General features: G+C 36.9%; 1 protein-coding gene and 1 non-coding gene across 2 annotated transcripts in view; one reads left to right on the top strand and one right to left on the bottom strand.

The window, feature by feature from the left end:
• The first annotated feature begins 381 nt into the window (after positions 1-381).
• Rasal2 (RAS protein activator like 2) overlaps positions 382-20,372 on the top strand; it is a 146,314-nt gene continuing 126,323 nt past the window's right edge. The window contains exons 1-2 of the mRNA XM_055624475.1: positions 382-504; positions 16,194-16,317. The gene's annotated coding sequence lies outside the window, so the exon portion shown is untranslated. The remainder of the gene's footprint in view (positions 505-16,193; positions 16,318-20,372) is intronic.
• LOC129689504 (U6 spliceosomal RNA) lies at positions 10,398-10,499 on the bottom strand. Its single transcript, XR_008722112.1, has one exon. It is a non-coding gene; the product is annotated as a U6 spliceosomal RNA (small nuclear RNA).

The raw sequence follows: 20,372 nt of genomic DNA on the forward strand, positions 1-20,372 counted from the left end.
TGCTCACTCAATTCTTGATTAACTGTATTCTCAAATCCTCTTTGTCCGAAGATGAGAAATCTTTGTCCTTTCTTCTCTGTTATCCTCACTCCTTCATTTTGAGTAATACTGGTTTAGTTCTGAAACAGCCTCCCTTGTTTTAGTGTAAATACTTTGTTGATTACTATATCAAGTTTGTGGTAAGTTTTCTTCTTAGAATGTTTGAGTTTCTCTACACATTGTACCTTACTCCATTGTAATAGTTTTTAAGAGTAGTTTTAGTTGATCATTGAGAGTCATCTTTTGAATCACTTGTATTAGCGAATCTTATTTTTCAAATACTGGTATACTAGGTGTGAGCATGGTTTGTTCATTTGTTTTTCTTTTTGCTCTACAGACGTAAAAGGACCACCCACCCATCGTCTATCTTGTGGCCAGTCACCATACACTGAGACAACATCATGGGAGAGGAAGTACTGCATCCTTACAGACAGTCAGTTAGTGCTGCTCAATAAGGAGAAGGAGGTAAGAAGCAAAGCTCACTCACTCTTAAGTGCATTTCTAAAATTACATACTTTTATTTGTATTTTGATAAGGTTGTATTATACAAATAGAGACTCGAGCAACTATAAATTGCTTTCTCAATGGGTGCTGTTGTTATAATGATATGTGTATATATATATATATATATATATATATATATATATATATATATAGTGATACGTTGCTGCAGTAAAATAGCAAGTTCCACAGACAGGGCTGGATTTTGGGTAGGAAAACAATAAAAATTATATGGATAAATTAGGAATGGGAAGGCATTAGGTTGTGGTAACCTGACCCTGCAGATGGTCTAGAGAGGCTAAATTATATTAGTTTACTCCTATGCTGACTAGTTTTATGTCAACTTGACACAAGATAGAGTCATTTTGGCAGAAAGATCCTCAATAGAGAAAATGCCTTCACTGACTGGCTGGTGAACAAGCCTGTGGTGCATTTTCTTGATGGATGTTGGAGGGCTTAGCTCCTGTGGGTGGTGCATCCCTGGACTAGTGGTCCTGAATAGTATAAGAAAGCAGGCTGAACAAGTCATGAGGAGCAAGACAATAAGCAGCAGCAGTCTTCTGTCCTCTGCATCAGCTTCCAGGTTTCTGCCATGTTTGAGTTCCTACCCTGACTTCCCTCAATGATGGACGATGATTTAAAACTGTAAGCTGAAATAAACCTTTTCCTCCCTGTTCACTTGTGGTGACTGTGTTTGTCATAGTAGTAGAAACCCTAAGTAAGACAAAACCCAATGAACGGAAAGGTTTTGATAAGTTGACAATTTTAAGAAGTGTGGGAAGAATAAGGTCCTCATTAAAGTATAGTGAAGTACAGCAAGAAGCAGCTATAACTGTAGTCCTTTGGACAGTGGATAAAACCATCATTTCTATAGGTCAGTGAATCATAATTTCATGAAAGGCAAAAGAACACAGCTGTTCCAAATACTTGTGGGCATCCAGAAAAAAAATAAGAAACATTAAATACCCTACTTTTTTTTTTTTAATTGAGATCAATGTCTCTATTAGCCAAATCTTATTTGAAGGTAGAAGATTGTTTTGATGTGTGCTGTAATGGCCAGCTTCTTGAAACCCACAATGGAGCAATAATCTGAGAGTGTATAACTCTGAGACACATAGAATGTAACTCACAGCTCCACCTTAGAGTACTTTTACTGACAGCATACATGTACTCTCCTTGCCTGATTCAGCCAGGGCTTACAGCTTTCCTCATTTTATGTCCCATGTTCCTAGTACCTAATATCCTACATCCCTTTTACTTCTAAGAATTTATCTGCAAAGATTTACACTAGCTTGTAAAGGACCTTCTTGGACTGAATCTAGCCTCACCACCCATTCCTGACCTCAGGCTTTCTACAACATTGGTGAAAGCCTTTAGTACAAGCACTGAGTGCACAATTTTATGTCTTGCTGCCCGCTTTCCTTTTCTTTCTCTCTCTCTCTCTACTTTTTTTTTTTTTTTTTTTTTTTGCCAGCTTGAGATACATCCTAACTCTGTTTTACCATAGTTGTAGTAGTCTGTAAGCATATGGGTGTCTAAATTAGGGAAGACCCCCTTCCTAAGTCTCCTTACTCCAACAAGGGCTGCTGGAGGCTCCACTTTAACTCTTCTCAATGGTCTAACAAACCCGGGCTTTCTCTGCAGCTGCTCTGTCCATTCTGTCCAGACCTTCAACTGTGTCCATATTTCTTTGCTTGTAAAATTGAACATTTCTCAAACCTTTTTGTTCCATTTATGTATGTATGTATGCATTCTCACTGTAAGCCTGTATAAAAGTCAATAACCAATAACCATGCTCTAGCCTTAATGACCAAAATACACTAGCCTATGATTTTAGTATTCAGCCTCACTCAAGTTTTCAGGACACAAGCAGAATGGAGCAGGTTCTTTGCCAGAATATGACACGAGTGGTCTCTTCTCCAGTCCCTGCTAGAATCCATGTTCCTGAAACCATGCGAGCAATGTATTTCTCACATTTCTATTGGCATTTGATCTTCCATACTTCCATCAGAACCCCATTAATCTCTACTTAGTGTTCTTGTTCATCTCTAGCCCACAACTCTAAACTCTTCCACATTCCTTCCTCTTACAAATCAGTTCCAGAAACCTGTGAGCCATATGGCCAAGTTTATCACAACAACAACCCACTTCCTGGTACCACTTTTCTATATTAGTTACTCTTCTCATCTGCCTAACAAAAATACCTGACAGGAACAGCTTAAAGAAGGAAGTATATTTATTTTCACAGTCAGTTTTATGACAGTAGGAGTAGCTCCTGTCCATGTTAATAAAGATATAAGGAGCGTTACTCAGAAAGGAAGCTCAGGTCAGAACCAGGGCAAACTTCAGGGTCTTGAGCCAGACTAGGGGTTGCAGTGTAATGAAGAAATCTCTTTCCCTCTCTCCCTCTCTCTTCCTCTTCTTTTTTTCCCTCTCCCTCTGTCCCACCCCTCACCCTACCTCCTGTATCTACACCTACTCCTATACCCACACTTACATCTACCTACGGGTGGATATAGATCTTTCCAAAAAAGTAAAACTGCAGTTGGGATGGGGATGAAGGTTAATGGGGGGGGGGGGCAACGGGATGATTGGGGGGATATGGACCCGACCCTGAATGTAGGCTGCCTTCCTGTGGGCTGAGCTCAGGACAGAGTGGGCAGAGCATCAGCATTCGTCTTTCTCTCCTTCCTGACCATGGCAGAAACCTAGCAGCCACCTCATGCTCCCACCATCATTTTTTCTCTGCTGTGTTGTTCCTTTACAAGCCAAGTAAACACTCCTCCTTTAAGTTTCATCTTGTCAGGTATTTGGTCAAGGAACGTGAAAAGTAACTTTACGTTTTCCTCCTTACCTGATCTTTCCCATCATGATTTCTACTAAAATTTCAAACAGTAAAAACAATTAAAACAACTCAAATTTTATTAGCCTTTCATTTGTACCCCCTTTCTTCCAATCTTTTTAGGAAAAAAGGGGAACTTTTTAAAATCTAATTTTCTTTATTTATTTTTAATGTAAATTTTTTATTAATTACCGTTTAATTCACTTTGTAGCCCAGCTGTAGCCTTCTCCCCCATCCCTTCCCAGTCCCGTTCTTCCTCCCTTTTTTTCTCCTATGCCCCTCACCCAGTCCAATGATAGGGGAGGTTCTCCTCCCCTTCAATCTGACCATAGTCTATCAGGTCTCATCAGGACTGGCTTCTTTGTCTTCCTCTGTGGACTGGTAAAGCTGCTCCCCCTTCAGGTGGATCCAAGAGCCAGACCATAAGTTCATGTTAGAGATGGTCCCTGGTTGTATTATTGGGGAACCCTCTTGGATTCTGAGCTGCTTTGGGCTACTTCTGTGCAGGGGTTCTAAGTTATCTCCATACATAGTCCTTGTTTGGAATATCAGTCTCAGAAAAGACCCCTATGACCAGATTTTTTGGTTCCGTTGCTCCCCTTGTGGAGCTCCTGTTCCCTCCAGGTCTTTCTATTTCCCCCTTCTTTTATAAGATTCCCTGCACTCTGCCCAAAGTTTGGCTATGCATCTCAGCATATGTTTTGATACCCTGCTGGGTAGAGTCTTTCAGAGGCCATCTGTGATAGGCTAAAAGGGAACTTTTAAGCTCATTCTCTCTCTCTCTCTCTCTCTCTTTCTTTTTCTCCTTTTTTTTGTCTTCATTTTCCTCTATTTTTCATTTTTTTCCTTTTCCCAACTTATTTCCTTCTTTTAAGACAATGCTTTGCCTTGTAATCTAGATTGGCTGAATTTGCCACAATTTTAAGCTGCCTCCAACTCAGTGTTGTTATCAGCCTTGCAAGTGCTGAGAATACAGATGTGTGCTGCCAGCCCTGAGCCTTTCCTCTCTTTTAATGACGTTTTTCTCCTAAAGTCATTTTCTTTACTTGGCTTAATTTAAAAAAAAATTTTTCTTTCTTCTTACCCCATGTCGTTTCTTTTGAGTCTTCTTTATAAATTTATTTTCTCCATGTGTGAGCACCACACAGTTCAGTCTTGAACCTCTCGAGGCCCTTTGTGGGGCGAGTGACCCTTTCACAGCAATCACCTTAGACACAAACATTTACATTATACTTCATAACAGTAGGAAAATGACAGTTATGGAGTAATAAGAAAATAATTTTATGGTCGGGTCACCACAACATGAAAGTGTGCTCTTGCCTCAAGACCTTAGACTTTGTTCTTTTGTTCTACTTCAAGGATTAACATTCTTCAACCTATAACTTACATTCATTTGCTTGGTAAGGCCAGCTATCAACAATATATTTTCAGTCATAATCTCTCCCCTTTTTCCATCTAGATTTTTAATTTTAATTTTTAAATTTAAATATTCTGTTGTGCATACTTATAGTCAACTAACAGTTTATAGTACAATGTACACTGATCAGGTTAGAGAAATTAGCCAGTCTGTCATCTCAAATATATATATATATATATTCATTTAAAACTCTTTCTAATAGTTTTTTGAAATAGACAACTTATTGTTGTCAGTCATAGTTATCCTACTATGCTATAGAAAATTAAAGTCATCCTTACTACAGCCACACCTTGTATAACTAGCTTTTTTTTCTTCTTCCATTCTCTCTCCCCAACCTTCATCCTTCTTAGCTTCAAATAACCACCATTCTGTTCTCTACTTAAGTGGAATCAACTTCCATATATAAGTGAGAATATTCAGTGCTTGTCTTTTTGCATTTAATGTCCCAGTTCATTTGTATTCTTTAAAAAAAAAATGACAAATTCTTTCTTGTTCATGGTTGAATAATACATTGTTGTGCATATGTACCACATTTGAAAAAAAAAAATCCATTTAGCTTTTGATAAATACCTGGTTTTGGTACTGGAAATTTTGGGCAGTTCCATCTAGGCTACAAGAGAAATCTGGGTCCCTTTGCATGCTTTGTAGTCTTTTTGATAGAATAATTTAAGAACACACTCGGAATGAAGATTGAAGACAATTTTATTATAGCTTAAAAGAAAAATCCTAGAACAGACAAGCTATAAATCTCGGCAGCCACTTGGAGGAGGGAGAAAAAGCCATTCTATTTGAATTAAGCCAACAGGGAGGTCAGCTACATAGCAGACAAGTAGCTACATGGTGGGGAGGAGAGCTTTAGAGAAAGAGTAAGGAAGTCCAGAGTACCAGAAAAAGCAAACTTAGGTGCTGGTCAGCATCTGAAAGAGACAGAAAAGGAATAGGAATAGAATAGGAATAGGAAAAAGAAAAGGAGGAAAAAAAGGAAAACTTAGGCTTTTCAGAAAGGTGGGGAGACCCAGCAGGACCTCATAGTGGATTGTAGGGACTGGGTCAGGGAGTAAGAATTCTGAGAAGGAAAAGTACATTATCTCAATAAAGGAATAAATATTCCTTTTATTAACATGCCTTAATAAAAGGCCTTTGGGATCGATGGTCCCTTGTACAGGTGATTGGCTGGCCAAACTGGATTAACTCTTTAATCTAGAGGTAGATTACATTTTTTTGACCAGCAGGCAACAGCTTTACCTTAGTTGGGTCTTCAGTGCTTCCTAACAGTTTAATTCTCTGTCTTAGCCATTGTGGATAGTGTTGTACTAACTATATGAGTGCAGAAAACAGTTATAGTAGTTTACTTTTTTTGGCTATGTATTTAGTACCTTTATCTACAACTTCTGATCTAATTACCTGGCTTTAGTTTTATATATAACATTTGTCACCTTTTAAAATGTTAAATAATTTATTATGTTACCACTTTTTCTACTTTACTGTAAGCTTTGCAGTAGGGTTTTTTTGTTTGGAGTTATATATCTCCCCCCCCCCCCCCGCCCCAGTGTTTATAATTTTGTGACAAATAGGAAACAAAGAGAGAGAAAGAAAGAAGAAAGAAAGAAGTTGCTTTGGGGTTTTGCTTTTGTTTTGTATATAGGCATGGCCTCAAACTTGCTTGATAAGTTCAAAATAACCTCCAGCTCAGGATCCTCCTTACTGAGCCTCCTAAATGCCAAGATCACAGGCATGTGCCACCACACCAGACAGTAATTCCTAATATATGTTCATTTTAAAAAAACTGCGAAAAGCAGAACTGATTATTTCTTGGCTGAGAAGCAATAGAAGATGATGAAGGAATCAGTGGTCCTTGCCACCGCTTTCTTTTTAGGCATTCCTCCACTAATCCCAAAGACCTAGTGAGCCCCACTTCTGAAAGTTTCCACTATTTCCTGATATTATGTGCACTTAAGAACCATACTAGAGTATAAGACTGCTCAAAACATGAAAGCATTTTTCTAAACCCGAATCATGTACCATAGTATAGACAAAATCCTGTATTATTGAACATCTAACATGCAGTGATGTAGTCACAAAGGTACAGTATCAATGCAGTATTTAAGGTAAATATAAAATCATAACTATTCCAAACTATGTTCTGGATATACCAAATGCCATTGAAACTATTCACCTTCAAATCTGAAATCTACACGAATTTTACTGCATTACATTTTAAAAATTATTATTGCAACTACAAGGAAAATTTAATTCTTGCCTGTAGTGATTTAGGTTTATAGTAGAAAATATAAAAAAATGGAATTCCAGAGATATTAAGTGTCTTACTTATGTTTAAGGGATAAATAACAGCTTACCAGTGGGAACAAAGGAAGAGCAATCCTTTGTATTGATAAGTGCACCAGAGACATCTGGAAAGCAGTAGAATGTTCAGAGCTTTGGAAAAGTTTGCAAAATGAAAATTAAGAGCCAGCAACAGCCAACTAATCAAGAGCTCTTCAGGCCATGATAGAGATTTCTGTCTTTACTTTTTTAAATGATCTATATCATGGAAAGTATTTATTGGGTTAATGATAATGTCAAATTTACCTCTTAAACAAAGAAGTCTATTGGCCATATGGAGCAATGAGTAAAAGAGTAGAAACAAATAGTTGAACTAGAAAGAAGAATATTTCATTGAGCCAAGTAAGGAGTGATGAAAGGATGATATGTTTGTTTAAGATAGAAGTTTATGACCTCAGAACAGGTAGTGTTGTTTTGCCATTATTAAGTCAGAAATAGTCAATTCTTTTTTAAAAGAAATATATGAAACCACTTGAGTACCTCTTATTTAAAAAATTTTTATATTCTGTTAATTTTATTAGAGGAAATGAATAACCATTTTATTTAAAATTGAAAAACCATTTTAATAAAAGGATTGTGATATAATATTTTACCTTTTATTCAAACAGAAGAATTATTGAATTGGAACTATTGAATAATTGACAGTTTCTTGAAGAGTTTATTGACTTTCCTGCTAAAATTATCTTAAAAGGCTGTTTTAAACTTAATCAGCTTCTCCTGGAAGTGTTTATTTCTGTGTTTAAAACATCAAAAGGACCCTGTAAAGATTTAAGTTGAATCCTTAACCAGGCATTGCGAAGGGTAGAATGTTTTAATATCACTCCAATATTAATTAAGTCTCTTCTCTCTCTCTCTGTGTGTGTGTGTGTGTGTGTGTGTATTAATGCCCCCCCCCCTTTATCACTGTATGATTCTTGTCAAATTGAGGGTTATACATGGAAAATGTTAACTACAGCAAATGTAGCAGAAAGGTAGGTCTGGGCAGAATGCTGAAAGAGAAGTTTGCCAAAAATGTTACCTTGAAAAATAACTCATTGATTTAGTGAGTTGCTTGTATGCAAATTTTGCCAAATAGACATTGTGTGTTATGAAATTTATTTTCTTTCACAGATTCAAGGAGAAACCCAAATGCTTTGATTTAAACCCAATTCTGAGAGGTCATGTGAGGCCTTTGATGGACTTTTGAATTCTATTTTCCCTTTAAGAGATAAAACCAAGTAAACTACAGGTTGAGGAGTAGAAGGAAAATGTTAGAGATTAAAAACATATCCTTCTCAGGCCTAACCAGCATTTTAGCAGCAGTGACCTATCAGGAGAAACCCACCTGCTTTTTGTTGTTGTTTTTGTTTTGTTTTGTTTTGTTTTGTTTTGTGTTAAAGCTAACCCTGCTTTCTGTGCTTTGGATTTTTAAAAAAATATTTGTTGATTAATTTATTTTATGTGTACATCTGTTTAGTATGCATGTGTGTCTTCACATCAGAAGAGGGCGTCGGATCCCATGGGACTACAGTTACAGATGGTTGTAAGTTGCCATGTATGTGCTGGGAATTGAACCTAGACCCTCTGGAGAAGCATCCAGGGCTCTTAAACACTGAACTGTCTCTCTTCTCCTCATTATTTGGGATTTTAAAGGCTAGATTCTAATTTTGTAGGCAGCAAGGCAGACATGTAATTTTAAAACATTTCAACGTAATTTGTTTGAAGATATATTTATTCTTAGATATACTTACATAAGTAGCAGTTGGACTTTGTGCAAAATAGCTGAAAATTAACTGCTGTTTATCCTGGGGTTAGGTACCCAGAGCCTATTTCATTCAGAATAATTTTCTAGTTATTTGACAGAAGTAATGTTTTCCTGTTTGTACATTTCTGTGTTAGGAATTATGAGAATAAAACACAGTCTCTTTTTCTGTAATTAACTTGGTGATGGAAATAAGACAAAAAGTGAGGCTGGAGACATAATTCAGTGGCTAAAGGCACTTGGTGCTTGTGAAAAGTATCCAGGTTCAGTTCCCAGCATATTGGATAGCCATCAGTAACTCCTGTTTCAGGGACTCTAACCCCTTCTCCTGCCCTGTGTGGGTACCTGTATGCACAAGGTATACATGTAGATGTTTGGCCTGCACGCATACACATAAAATAAAATAATTAAATATTTTTAAAAGTGCTGTATGATGAATAATATAGTTTAACTGAAAATTAAAAAGTATTCATTTACTAAAGAATCCTGATTTCACTAAATATATGATTGAGAGTATACTGACAGTAGGAAATTATGAAAGAAGGCTGTAATAAAAACGGGTTTTGATTTTTAAAAACAAGAACTCTGAATATTAATCTGTAGTATATATTGAAAGAAGAAGCAATAGCTGGGCATGGTGGCACATGGCTGTAATCCCAGCACTCCGGGAGGCAGAGGCAGGAGGATCTCTGTGAGTTCAAGGCCAGTGTGGTCTACAAAGCAAGTCCAGGACAGCCAAATTGGAGACTCTGTCTCAAAAAATAACATTTAGAAAGAAGCAATAAGAAGAAGAAAGGGTAGTCAGGAGCTTACTATTTCACATATCTAAAGCCGTGGGTAGTTTCCCAATGCGACTTGAATTGCATATGGCCTGTGGTGTTAAGTGTGGACATGATCTACTTTGGTGTTCTCTGTTTGTATCTCTTTTTTTTTTTTTTGGGGGGGGGGGGGAAGGGTTTATTTTTGTTCACAATTCCTGGCTATAGTCCATCACTGTAGGGAAGTCAGAGCACCAGGAGATTGAGGTAGTTGGTCTTGTCATATCCAAAGTCAAGAGCAGGGAGAAGTGTAGGAATCTATGCTTGCTTGCTTGCTGACTCAAGATATAGCCTGACCCTCATGGACCACAGCTATATCTGCTTCTTTGTGATGGTTCTGAGAAATGTTGTCTTATTTTCCCAATGGACCATAGGAGAATTCACACCAGTGGTGCTGATCTCTTTAGCAAACATAGCTGTAATTCAGCTCCAGATCAACCTGATCAACACACACAGATTTGCAGGCAAATTATAGATAGCATGGATAGCTGCTATTCATATCCCTGGCAGAATCTTTGTTCCTCTCTAAAACCCATGACCTGGGCTTTAACTGTCAATGTTTTTCTCAGCATTATCTTTGTTTATTATTAAAACTTGGGAATTTTGTACAGTGAGTTTTGACCATATCCTCTCAGCATGCTTGTCTTCCAGGTTCCAAAAAAAAAAGCTCTGCTTCCAGCAATCAAGTTCATGAAAACCACATGGTCAGATTTCACAAATTTGCATGTCATCTTTGCGCAGGGGCCATGCTAATCTTCTCTGTATCGTTGCTTGTATCTCTTAAGAAGCTCTAGCCACTTGGCCTATTCCTTTTCCAAAATACATTTTTAAAAAATGCTTGCATGCTAACTAACTTCTCCCCTGATATTATGCTTTTTCTTTTGCCTTAAAATGATCCTCATCCTACCCATAAAAGATTTATTCATTCCTTTGTGTGTTGTGGCTATTTTAAGATTCAGGGAGTGGCTAGTGAAGTAGAATCTGTTAATTTACATGAGATTAGTTGAAAAGTTATAAATTAGTATAATAACCAGAGTGATAAAAGATTGTTATGGGAGGAAGCCAAGACAATTACATTTTAATGGCCAATTAGGGCATTATTGCAGAGGGAAGAGTCCTGGAAGTGTCAGTGTCTCTGTCATGAACCTTAGGGTGAATAGAAGTTTACCTGACAGGTACAGACTAGAAAAGAAATGAACAATGGCATTTGAAGTTGAGAGAATAAATAAAACAGGGGCACTGAAATGTAAAAAGGGGCTGTAGTAGGGCAGCTCGGTGTTCTTGGACACAGAGTGACCGGATCGTGGGGCCTGTGTTGTGGAGCATGCAGTCTATGACCCTGTCATTGTGGAGAAGCTCACATCCAGTTCCTAAAGGCAGACAAACAGAATTGTGTTTTAGTTAAAGTAGAAAGGTTCTCCTCCTTCCCCTGCAAGCATGACACTTCTCCTTTGAAAAATCACTGCTAGAGCGAAGGCCCACTAAAGGCTGTTAAGCCCCAGAATGACATGATCATATTTGCATGTATGTAAAAGATAGACTTAAGGAGCAGATACTAATGAAGTAACTAGTACCTGGCACCGGTTATGGTACAATAACCGATAGAAGACTAATCCTTATTCTGTAAACAACAAAAGCAGCCCTTTCTCCAGTTTACAGATTTATTCAGTCATTGGCTAGTAGGCAGTCTAGCACTGCAGTGGTCACTTTGCTGCAGCTCTCTGCTATGTACCATTTCCCATTTGTGGCAAAACAATTCAGATTTCAGGTTGAGGAGGCAGAGAACATCTGGAGAAGGGGAAATCTACTGAACAGGATATCCAGGAAACTTTGGCCAAGTGTTCTGCCATGTTTTATCGGGGAAGGTTTTTCAGAGAATTAACTAAGGATTGAGAACAAAGGTATACTCACTGTAAGGCTGAGCAGAGAGGCCTGAACTTGCCAGTGAAGAAATTTCTTTAAAATCTCGACATTTCTGGGATCTATGGAAGACCATACATGAAAAAGCACAGAAATCGAGCAACTTAGTAAAGCTAAGTGGTTTGTGTTTCTCGGTTTATTTAGTACTTAGGGCCAGGGCTTCAGAAGGGAATAGAGACACCGAGAATAGACTTAGCAGTCCCCAACTTTGTCTGTCTGGAATGTCTTATTACTGGTAATGTTTCAAAGCTTTCCTGGGTGATTATAATTTGCAGTGAAGGTTGAGAGCCTCTATTATAAATGACACTTTGAGATACTTATCCATAGTAGGAAGGAGAGAAAACTACACCTTAAGGCAGTGACTGTCAGCCTTGAATGAGCATCTGAATCTTGTTAAAACAGTGTTGAGCTCTATCACCACATTTCTGGTTTAGCAGGTGTGGGCGGAGTCTGAGAATGTGAATTATAAAAATCTGTTGAGCTCAGAATAAATTAAAATTAATTTTCATGATTCTAAGCAAGGTGAAAAATTTTATAGGGCACATGTGTATACATGTGAATATAAATATTACATACACCACCGTGTTCTGCAGATGGATACTTTGAAATTAACAAAAAAAAAAAAAAAAAAACAAAGAAACCAGAATTTACGTTTTATTTTGTTGTGAACACACCTTAGAAACTACTAAAGCCACTTATTTCTCACAGTTTTCTGTTTGCCTCCTCTGCAGAGGTCGAGAATGAAGGTGCTTGGTTCTTTTCCTTTTTTATTGAATCCAGAGTGATTGTTAAAAAGTATTCTCATGTCATAGAAAACCTGGAGATTTGTAAGTTCTTAAAACAAGAGTATGAAGTGGTAGAGTAAATTTAGTACAATCAGAACAGAACAACTTGATATCTCAAACTGTCCTCATCTTTACAGAATGCTAAGATTTTTTTGTACTCCAATTTATTCTTTTGAAAGGATTGAAATCACCAATAAATTAGTGTCTTTAAAATACTGTATCTAAGGAGCAATCTTGAAATTTATAAATTAACGTAGTCCTAAGAAAGTTATGGAGACAAGAAAATGCTTCAGTGGTTAGGAATATTTGCTCCTTTTACAGAGGACCAGAGGTCAGTCGCCAGCACTCACCTGAGTGCTTACCTTACAGCTGCTTTGAACTCCAGCTGCAGGAGATGTGTCCGAGCCCTCTCCTGTTGTCTGTGGGCATGCAAATTACACAGGAGTGCATGCACACACACACACACACACACGGAATAAGTAAATGCATAAACACATTTTAAAGGTGTAAATTTAAAATAAAAACTCATTATATTCTTTTCTTTGAATCAAGAGTAAAGCACCTAACTTTTCAGAGTAAATCCTTTGCATAAAATGTAACTTTAAGCACTAGAAGTGCAGCATTTACATTAAGACATGGAGAAAATAATTGACAATAAATTTTAGGCCCAAATAACATCTGATGTATTTTCTTTCTTATTTATTATAGTGGAAACCAAGCATGTTAGTAGAAAAGTCTTTATCATGTATATGGTCTTTATAAATTTTCACAGGGCAAAATTATCTTCTCATGAAACACTTTAGGCAATTACTGTTTCAGCAGAGCTTAGATATTTATTCAGATAATAGTTGAAATACATTACAGTTATATTTATTTGCAAAGTGACCTAGATTTTTCTTTTCTAAATTTACTGCCTTTTGTTTCTACTTTTGAGGCAAGTAAAACTTACTTTTACCTTTTAAAATGAAAGTCGCTTGACCTTTCAGTGCCATGCTTTAATTATTTAAGTAGAGACAATATAGTTTACTTCTGAAAGGGCTGAATGACTTGGGTTACTGTTCATGGAGTTTTGTATTATTTAGTATTTTAGAGTTTTATTTTTATTGATTATATGTGTCTGCTTTTATAATTTATCTTTCATAATTTTGCCCTTTGGTTTCTTAATGTACAAAGAGTAGGCATAGTTAATTAATGAAGAGAAGAGTAATAGTCCTTTTTAGTAATGTGTAAACTTTCAGTACTAAGAAAGTGCTCACATACCTATTCTTTTCAATGTTTCATAACGGACAGAAAACCATAATAATGTCCTTGACCCCAGTTGCAGGGGTTGGATTACTGAGCATTACAGAAGTCATGTGCAAGTCTACCTGCTTCTGCTTTGCTGGCTCATTTGGTGTAGTGCAGGCTGAGTGTAGTCCTTGGAAATAGAAATCATTCTTCAGGTTTGACAGGATAGTTTTACTGCCTCTTCATAATGCAGGATTATCAGTTTTTCCCCTAATGATTAGTTTTATCTACTGTTAAAGACATTTTCCTTTATCCAGGATCACCATAATCCGTTCTGCAAGCCTTATTCTGTTACTTTTCTCTTTTAAGATATACAGCACTTTTTGGAACAGGTTTTGTATGTGGTATAAGGAATAAATCAATTACCACACCCTTACTCCTCTTAAAGATTATCTGATTGACTTAGCACCAATACCCCCCTTACCACCAATTCCCGCCCCACCCCCCACCCCATTGCCCACTGCCACCTCTTTTGGGCTCCCTTTGTAGCAATATATATTCTATATATGTTCTTAGTAAGAATTAAATGTTAGTCACTGTTAACTGAGATTTCTTTAAAACAATTTAAGAAGCATAAGAAATTTATAGCTGACATACTTTACCAAACTAATAAAATTTGTGATAAAATTTCAAAAATATCATTTGTTAAAAATTTTTGCCCATTACTTCAAATAACAGGGCCCCTGAAAGACTCTACCGAGCCAGGGTATAAAAGCAGATGCTGAGACTCAGCCAAACTTTGGGCAGAGTGCAGGGAATCTTATGAAAGAAGGAGGAGATGAAAGAACTGGAAAGGACAGGAGCTCCACAAGAAAAGCAACAGAACCAACAAAAATCTGGGTCCAGGGGTCTTTTCTGAGATTGATACTCCAACTAAGGACCATCCATGGAGATAACCTAGAACCCTGCACAGATGTAGCCCATGACAGCTCAGTGTCCAAGTGGGTACCCTAGTAAGGGTACATAACACTGAACTCAGTGGCTGGCTCTGTGATCACCTCCCGCTGAGGGGGAACAGCCTTACCAGGTGACAGAGGAAAACAATGCAGCCAGTCATGATGAGACCTGATAGGCTAGGATCAAATGGAAGGAGAGGAGGACCTCCCCTATCAGTGGACTGGGCAAAGGGCATGGGAGGAGATGAGGGAGGGAAGGTGGGATTGGGAGGAGATGAGGGAGGGGTCTACAGCTGGGATATAAAGTGAATAAATTGTAAGTAATAAAAATTTATTGTAATAGTCTACAGGTTTATTTTTTTTATAGTTTTGCTTATCCATGATCAAACATAACTAAGAAATATTATCTGAAAAAAACAGAAATGAATAATTCTAATTTTTAAATTGTTGTGTTTTGCACAGCTCTTTAAATGATATTATTCTGATGGTGCTTGTCTTTTAAGTATCCTTTATTTTACTTCAGAATAACCAAAGATGCTGTCAGTCTTCTATTCCAAACAGAAACTGTGAAGTGCTTCTATTTTATAATGAAAAGATTAAAATATTATGAAGTGTCCTGAAAAATGGCATGCTAATGGAGAAAAAAAAGAAAAGACATTTCAGTAACTTTATATGTTGTTCTCTTTATTAGTTATTGTTGTTAGTCTCTTACTATATGTAAGTTACAGAATAAAATTTAGCATAGATATGTACAGGGAAAATATAATCAATGCAGGGCTCTGTACTGGCTGCTTTCAGACAGCAGTTGGTTCACTGGGACTATGAACTGCATCCTCATAGATGTGAGGAGATGATCAGGTCTCACTCTTGAAGACACTTCATGCCAACAATTATTCTATAATAACCTATTGAATGGGATTTAAAACATACCCACACACATTCATTGTTCTTGTTCACTTATGCAAATAATCATTCAGTATGCTTCTGAAACCATAGCAGAAAAATATTTTTTGTTCTTATAGAAACAATGATCCGTTTGGGATAAAATACGCCGTTTTATCTTTGTACCTGTGCAAATATCTAGATACATTTGCATTGGAAATACATTTTATGAACTAAAGTATTTTATTCTAATACTGAATAAAAGTTGGTGATTTTACTTAAAATCTTTAAAAAAAAACCAACTCCCTTTTCAGAGAATTTAGAAGCTTAATTTTATTTCAAAAATTGCCTTTTTGAATATTGGACAAAATTAAAGCTTGTACGCCAGTTTCTGATACAGAAGAAGCTTTTATTTGTGTGGGTGTTTTATTTTGTTCTCTGAGCTTCCAGAGCAGGTTCACACCTAGAGAGGACGTGTCCAGACTCCAGGTAAGCTAATTTACATACTTGCCTTTCCTGATTTTTCAGTTTTCTTTCTACAAAGCAGTTTCCAGCATAGGGCTTGGTAATCCCATAACATCATTTCTATTTCATTTTTACATTCCTCCTACTTTCAAATCTCATTCTACACTACTGTCTTCATTAATTAAAAGCATTATTCAGTCAGAAGGTACTTAGACAAGTTCATTATTTTGTTTTCTCTTTTTCTCTTGACAAAATAGATACCTGTGGAAGGACAGGAGCAGCAGACAGATTCCACCAAAGGGCGATGCCTGAGAAGAACTGTCAGTGTCCCTTCAGAGGGTCAGTTTCCGGAGTACCCACCAGAGGGCACCGCTAAACTAGGTAAGCTAAAGAAAGGCATGAAATCCCTCCATTTTATTGGATGACTTAGATTTGTCACTGTGAGAGTAAAACAAAGCATTGTATGTTTCTTGTTAAACCATTATGTTCAAATCGATAACCTGTTTATACAGATTCAAAGTTGATCAGAGCTATAACCAAGCAACAGCAGTTATTTTATGTTAATAAAATATAGCCTGTGCTACGCTGTAAAATTTCTGTTTGGTATAGGCAAGTTGGATGGTATATTTCTGTCCTATTGCTCAGCTCTGTGTTTTCAGAGCATTGGTAGTATTGTTTTAGTCACTGTGTGAGTGGCTTAAATACTCCCTTTCATAGCTGCTAATGTTATTGTGGAAGTCAGAGTAGCTAATTTAACTTTGCATATTGTACATAAATTATATTAAGACCTGTGGTTCAAGTCGATGACAGAGGGAGGAATGTGAACCCTTCCATTTCAGGTTGGGGATGGCTCAGTAATAGAATACCTGTCTAGCATTTCCACTGTTCCCAAACCTAAAACACCCCAAACAAAATCACAGTTCAGTTGTTATATTTCAAAAGAATTCTTCAGTGTCAAAGTAGCTAGCCCTTCCCCCATTTTATATACTGTATCTCATTTGGTGTTTTGTTACTGTTTTGCAATATTTAATTAATTAACCTGGCATGATTATTTAAAGGCATACACAATTTAAAATAATAAATTTGAAAAATAGGACCTGCTCTGACATTCTTTAAAAATTATTTATTTATTTATTTAAAGTGTGTGAGTGCTTTATCTGGATAGTATACCTGCACACCAGAAGAGGGCTTTAGATCACATTATAGATACCTATGAGCTACCATGTGGTTGCTATGACTTGAACTAAGAACCTATGCAAGAGCAGGTGGTGCACTTAACCGCTGAGCCATCTCTCCAGCTCCCCTGCTTTGGCATTTTATATTACATTATTGTGTTTTTAATGAACCATAAACATCTTACTTATGGATACCTGGTAGGTAAATAAAATCAGTTGTTTCTGTGGTGGTGGTCAGTATATAATTCTGTAGTGTAAGTTGTGTTTTCTAAAATAAGGTTTGTGTTTTGTTGTCTAAATGTAGGTCAGAATATAGGTCTTTTTTACAACCATTTCTCTTGCTGTCTTATAAAATTTTCTGCCTTTTAAAAATATTAGGCTAGCAAATATTCTCCCTAAAGTTTACTTGGAGAATCATATTCTAGTCATCATGTTTAGTTTGAGCCACTTTAGCATGTGTTGAAGCCAGTTCAGGCCCACATACTATTGAAAACTTATTGGACTGTAAATATTTTATAGCCCATTTTATTTCACATTCACTGATACTCCATATATACAAACTAGCCAATAGCTACCATCTTTCATTCCCCCCCCCTTTTAATTGTTTCTGCCATATTGAAAAGCATTTAGGTTTTAAGGAAGTATAATCATAGCCTGAAGAATTATTACAGACTTCTAGAAGAGATACCTAATGACTTTGTAATAAACTGTTAAATATTGTGTTCCATGATTGTTCCTAATGACAAAGTAAGATGACAGGTAGCACAGGTGTCTGCTGTTGAGCCATTTTCTGGCTTTTATTCTGGACAGGTCTGGCAGTTGTTCTGACTGATAAGACTTAGTGCTAATTTTCAAAGTGGTTTTCCTAAAATTAGCACTGAAATTTCCCTTATTAATATGAGAAGGATGAAGCTTATATCTGGAGATAGTCATCTCTTTTATGTCAGTTGAATCTTAGATAGTTAACCTGTGTTATTTTTATTTCCTGGTGAGTTTTCTTTAGACAAGGTTACGTTCTGTTGAATGTTGTATTGAATACTTATGTTTGTAACATTCAGTGCTAGTCTGAAGAATAAAAAAGAATATAGTTGCACTTTGGAATTTGTTTTTTTTTTTTTTTTACTTAACAAGATAGAGCAAATACATGCAGAAACAAAAAATATATAAATATTTAAAAAATAATTATTTCTGCTGGTATTTCTATATGCCAGCAAGTAGGAATTGAAAAAAATTAATATACTTAGTAGAACATCACAAGACAGTTAACTGTCTAGGAAAAAGAAATTTAATATGGTGTGTACCAGGCTGGAGGGGGGGGATTGTACATTAGAAAGTAATATTATTTCATTTCTCAGGATCAGAATTACAAAGTGATATGCCTGTATGCTTTTTCTAAGTTATCATATGGATTCTTAATTTCACCTAGAAATGACATAGGCCAAGAATAGCCAGGATATCAGAGAGTGGTGGCACATACTTTTAATCTCAGCACTCTGGAGGCAGAGGCAGATGAATCTCTTAAGTTTAAGGTCAGGCTGGTCTACATAGCAAGTTCCAGGGTAGAAGAAAACAAAACAAGAATACTTAGCCTCTTGATATCAACATTTGTTTAAATAGCTCCAACTGAATAGAATTCAGAATTCTGAAATCATTGTACTTTAATGTGCTAACAAAACATTGAGGGAGTCAGTCTTCAGCCATTGATGTTGGGTCAGTCAGATAATATTTGTGAAGAGCATGGATGTGGGTCTTTACATCTTCCCTAAATCATACACAAAACCATTTCCAAATGTGTTGTAGGCTTAAAAGAGAGAAATAACACTGTAGGCTTGCAGAATGGTATTGTGCTAATGATCTTGGACAGAGGACAATGTCTTCAACAGAAGATAAATAATAACTTATCATTAGGGAAATAACTGGTTGATTCAATTGATAAAGAATAGAAACTATCAAAATACCATTAAGTGAAAAGGCAAATTGTGGAGCAGGACAGTGTATTCTTAAAACCTGTGACGGGAAAGGGTTGACCTAATACATGAACAGGTTTCCTAGCAGAAAACGAGCTAGAGGCTTAGCACAGTATTTACTGAAGAATACGCCCATGGCTTGTTGTCGCTTGTTTTCTCATCCATTTAGATGAAGCTCCAAGTAGCAAAAACATGTGCTTAGTTTTAGGGAAGAGGCAGGAACTAGCAAGAGGGAACCATGTGACAAGCTTCTGGAGTGTTTTCAGGGTCTTTTTTGTTGACTCAGGCAATGGCCACACAGCTCATGTCCACTTTGGGATGAATCATTAAGCTGGACATTATTCATTTGAGCCCTTTTCTGCATGAGTGTTAACAAATAAGGGAAAAAGGGGAACCAAAGATCATATTGTCAAATAAATGGACTAAATAATTGGTCAGAGAGTATGGTTAAGAAGTACTATCAACTTTGTTATGTGCTACTGAGGGGAAGCTAAGGTAAGGACTAAAGACAAGATCATCGTGGAATTTAGGGTTCTTAAGTGAATTTAGTCTAAAAAAGCAGTTTTAGTAGTAGCATAAGCCATCCTGAAATGGCTTGAGAAGATAGTATATTCAGAGAGGAAGTTGAACAGCAAGGGGGGACAACTCACTTTAGATATTACCTGCCAAAGGGATGGCAGGTTGATAGAAAGATAATCCATAAATATTGAGTGACTGAATGAGAAGGGGAAATTAATGAGGAACAAAGGTGAGGAAAGATAAAGGAGAGTGTATGCTTGTTCATCAATCATGGTGACAGCATTAGTGTAGTGATATTAATGATAATGCCATTTTGTCTTTCTTAAAATTTTAAGCAGTTCATGGACTGGTCCCCTGAACTTATGGTTCTCAATTTGATGAGCCACCATGAAGTGCTCTTATTAAGATTTATAATAGGAACAGGGACTGTCTCTGACATGAACTTAGTGGCCGGCTCTTTGATCACCTCCTCTGAGTGGGGAGCAGCCTTCCCCAGCCACAGAGGAAGACAGTGAAGCCAGTCCTGATGAGACCTGATAGACTAGGGTCAGATAGAAGGGGGAGGAGATCCTCCCTATTATTGGACTGGGGAAGGGGCATAGAGAAGAAGAGGGAGGGAGGTAGGATTAGGAGGGGATGAGGAGGGGGATACAGCTGGGATACAAAGTAAGTAACTGTAATTAATAAAAATAAAATTAAAATTAAAAAAAGAAGAAAAGGTTTGCATTATTTTTGAAAAGATGCTATTTCAAGTTGTTTCCTTTGTGTGTTTTGT

This window comes from Psammomys obesus, unplaced genomic scaffold (genome assembly GCF_907164565.1).
Source record: "Psammomys obesus unplaced genomic scaffold, mPsaObe1.curated_primary_1811, whole genome shotgun sequence".
Taxonomy (NCBI): Eukaryota; Metazoa; Chordata; class Mammalia; order Rodentia; family Muridae; genus Psammomys; species Psammomys obesus.